Source organism: Oculina patagonica, chromosome 5 (assembly GCF_052425735.1).
Source record: "Oculina patagonica isolate OP01 chromosome 5, crgOcupat, whole genome shotgun sequence".
NCBI classification, from domain to species: Eukaryota; Metazoa; Cnidaria; class Anthozoa; order Scleractinia; family Oculinidae; genus Oculina; species Oculina patagonica.
This window is the reverse complement of record NC_135762.1, coordinates 15165527-15169834: the sequence shown is the minus strand read 5'-3', so window position 1 is coordinate 15169834 and position 4308 is coordinate 15165527. Positions and strand designations below refer to the sequence as shown.

The 4308-nt window shown below is 42.3% G+C and overlaps 1 long non-coding RNA gene across 1 annotated transcript; it reads left to right on the top strand.

Annotated features, from left to right (window-relative positions):
• The first annotated feature begins 445 nt into the window (after window positions 1-445).
• Window positions 446-3635, top strand: LOC144655718 (uncharacterized). The gene is made up of 2 exons (XR_013571179.1): window positions 446-576; window positions 3032-3635. It is a non-coding gene; the product is annotated as an uncharacterized LOC144655718 (long non-coding RNA).
• The last annotated feature ends 673 nt before the right edge of the window (window positions 3636-4308 follow it).

The window sequence follows — 4308 nt, the reverse complement described above, 5'->3', positions numbered from 1 at the left end:
GGCAACTGTGAAAGTTTGAGGACAATCTTTCAGCCAAGAGCATTATCCTCCAATATACCAGCAAGCCAGATAGGGGTTTATTCGTTTATTTTTTGCTTGCCTACAAAATCGGGCGACGGATATCAAATCGGACGGGGTGTATTCGCTGATACCCGTCGTCCGATTTTGTACCACTTGATGCGTTTTGTCCAATGAGCGCACGCAAAAATTAACGGGTGGGTTATAAGAGATAGAACAAGAGGGGCGAGCGCCGAGTTAGCTATAACATTACTGCTGAAAAAGAAGTTGGCGGACTCTGATACGACAGGACATGAGCAGGACATGAGTGGTGCACGAGATTGCACTCGAGCGCGCGCTAGCATCAGACGCAACGAAAACAAATCTCATTGGCTGTTTTGTGCACGCGCATCTTTCCCTTTGTTATGTCATAAAGGAAAGTTTTTCAGTCGCAAAACAAATCCGTTTGCTTCAGACGATCTTTTGCAAAGAGAGAAAATAACTTATTAAACTGCTCAAAATGGGTATCGCTTGGAGTTCTTACAAAGAAAAGAGAAAGGAGAAAAAGGAACTTAAAAGGTTTGACCGTTATTTCGCTGTTTTTGTTTGCGATTTACAAGATCAACGAAAATAACCGACGCGCCACGCACCGTAAGAAAGAAAATATAAAGTAAGAAAAGTTTACAATCAGAACTTCGCTCTCACAAGCGTTCTGCTGCCGAATGCGACGGACAAACAACGTTCATTAATCACCCCCTGTTCTTTATCTATTTAATGCGCGTTTTTGGTGGTAAATGTCGCATTCCAGAAAAAGAAAAAGAGTTTTAGATTTGCTGCGTAGCACTCAAACTGAATGATCAAAATAGTGAAACCTTTATTGGGAGTGCCTTAGAGATACTGCAAAAAAGTCAGGCCTGTTCAAAACGTCGTACTTCTGCCGTGTCGAACTCAAATGAATTTGTCCTGGTAGTGGCACGAGGATAGCACGGCAATGGTTTCAAATGTCTAACTAATAATAAACTTTTTAAAATACAGTCGCGCCAAGTTCAAATTAATTCAGTGACAACAAAAAGCTGCAAAATAACTTTAAAACAAGTCGCGCTACTGCCGTGCCGCATGGCAAGGCCTGCCATGCTAAGAAGTCGTGCCTAACTAAATTCAGGACGCCGAACTAAATGGTTTCAAACGTTCCGCATCCGCCGTACTTAAGTTGAATATTTTCTTAAATTTAGTCGGGCACGGCAGTAAGCCGGCGTTTGGAACATGTTTCAGACGATGTGGGGATAGCCTATTCATCAGTGTTTGTAGATGTCTCGGCAAATATAACACGGTTTTGTCTTTGAGACATTTACAAATACTGATGGGGTTGCATCCCCAAAACGTCTGACTGTTTTTGTTCTTACAGTATTTCAAAGGCACTCCCAATACCGTAGAATTCCGGTTATAAGCCCTGGGCTTATACAACTTCGTAAGGGTTTTTGGATGGGCTTATAAGCGGAGGGGCTTATATTCGGGAGGGCTTATAAGCGGAAGGAAAAAAACGTTTCAAAACGAGCCTCGGGAGTGTTGATCGAAATACGTTATTAAACTAAAAACGCACAAAAAGCAACATTTAGCCCTGTTCAGTACTGTCATCCGGTAGAGGGGGGCTTATATCCGGGGGGGCTTATAACCGGATGTATTTTTTTGTTTCCAGGTTGATGGGCTTATAACCGGGGGGGCTTATAAGCGGGGGGGCTTATAACCGGAATTTTACGGTATACGTTTCACTTTTTTTTGTCATACTGCATTTCAGTAAGGCGATAAAAATGTACTTGTTTACTCCATAAAGAAAACCGAGTTTACTTTTGAAATGCGAGAAAAAGTCTGCGTTCGAGTCCAGTGCACATCCATGGCTGTAAGCGACTAGGAGTATTTCTTGGATGGGATGCTAGTCTGTTGTAAGGTTACCCTCTAGCATTAAATTTGGCGGTATCTATTTATACACCTAGTGTGTGATGTGTAGAAGAGATACATTCACGTGAGAGTAAAGTCGGTCCTTACCACAAGCTATTCTAGTCCCCAGAGCCGCTTGTCCATCTTAGCCGGCTCAGCCTGGGGCTCAAGGAACAAGTGGCTCTGGAGCAGGGGCGGATACAGGGGGGGGGGGGGGGGCGGGGGGTGGATATCCATCACCCATTTTTCAGTAAAAAATATTCGAAATGTCACTTTATTTGAAATAGAAAATAAAGAAAGAAAGAAAAATTAGCTCTCGCTCATGTCTGGTTGTTGTTACGCCACGTTTCGCCGTCTGCCGCCACTTAGGGTTAGGGTTAGGGTTAGGGTTAGGGTTAGGCCCTAATGGTCTTCCATCCACCACCCCCCCCCCCTTTTAAAATCCTGGATCCGCCCCTGTGGAGACACTTGATTCTATTGGCTAGATCTTATTTTCTTATTCAAATCAATCGTTAATAAATCTTCTACTTCAAATGGATTTCAAATCGGTTGATTAATTTCCTTGGTTAATATTGGCAAGCTTTAAATTCCCTTTGTTAAAAGAATCTAGCAAAACAAATCATGTGTCTTCAGAGCCATTTGTTTCTCATGCCCCAGGCCGAGTCATCCGGGTAAGAACAAGTGGCTTATGGGAAAAAAATGGCCACAAACACAATGACTCCAGCCCAGGGCTCTAACTCGGTCCACTCGATCCGGAACAAGCCGATTGATCAGTAGGCTACTGAGCCTGTCGCACTGCTAAACAAAATTACTTCAACCGAACACTTGATTACTAGAAGCATCCCCCTGAACTAGAAAACGTTTACAAAAATAAGAAAACAAAGAAATTGAATACAATTTTTAGCACTTTTGAATTTTAACAACATTGTTCTCAATGCTTACTCTACTTTCAAGTGGCTCTGGGGACACGTTGCCCGCGTGGCATCGTGTTGGTTCTTGGGGCACTTATCGTTATAGTTCTTGGTAGATTATAATAGAAAAAATTACATTAAATAAAAGAAAAATGCTTTATTAACATGCCGTTTGTCATTTCCTGTAGGAAGCAGAGGGTTCGTAGTTCCTTGTTAAACTCCGAGAGGGCAAAGTTGTTAAAGATGAAAGCTCAAATGGAGCAACAGATCCAAGCTCTCGAGGAACAGATTATCCTCGAAAAACATGCACTGATTGACAGAAGCAACAGGCTTCAGCAGCTGGTAGTCTTTAAGCTCTCCTGAAATCAACAAACTGGCAGAGCAAAGAGCAACCTCGTTTCCACGGAACGAGTCTGAACAAAGTGAGGTACCAGACGTCCCGCAATCAAATGACTCTGAATCACAGAGATTGATGCGTGAAGCCTGTCAGTTTGCACAGTTTATGAGGGAGCATCCGCTGGAGAAATGGACAGTGGGTTCGCTTCCAAACTTAACTTTCCTGTAAAGACAGGGAACTATATGAACTCAATAACATGTACTTTGGAGAGAGTATTGTTATAATTTAAAGAGACCTCAATCCACGGCATATCAGAAGTGGATTTTGTACAAAGATTTGTAAACAGTGTTGCATGTAAATTTGATGAGGATATGATTATACAATGTCCGTATTATCGACGACATTTAAGAAGTGGATTCTGTGCATGTGCATTTGATGAGAATAGGTTCATGTAATTACCCGTATTGTTGTGAATAATAAATATTTTTTATGCATAGATTGGTCTTCAATATTTTTTGGCAAAATATTTCAGGCCGTTTTCATTCTCAAGCCCAGTTTATTATACACCCCACCCCCAATCTCCGTGCGGACTCGGGATAGAACTCGTTTTCAGCCTTTTTACGATTAAATATCTTGCGCGTTCAGCTGTTGTCCAGCCAGTATATTGGAACAGGATTGATCATAACAGTAACTGTGCCTTTAGGCTTAAGAATTTTTCTGTTTTCGTCAACCCAGATGAGTCGACCCAATCTCGTTTCCAGAGCTTTTGTCCCTCTTAGCCGGCGGATCCTGCGCACGAGAAACAGGTGGCTCTGGCTCCATGCTCAGACTAACCAGCTTACTGGCCCGAGTTAACTACTGCTTTTAGGTCATTGCACATCTCGCTTTTTCGTAAACCAAAAGAAACATTTCATTGGAAACTGAAGCAGTATTACATAATTAATACTGATCAGAGGTGTTGTCACGTTGGCGATCTCAATAGTTCGTTTACAAGCACTCCTTATTCCTTCCCTCCCTCCCTTCCCAATTTTCCCTCAATTTTTTTTGTGCGCCTTCCATTATTTTCCCCCTTCTCCCTTTAGAACCTCCTCACAGCAACACAACCTATTTAGAAGACATAATGTCCAA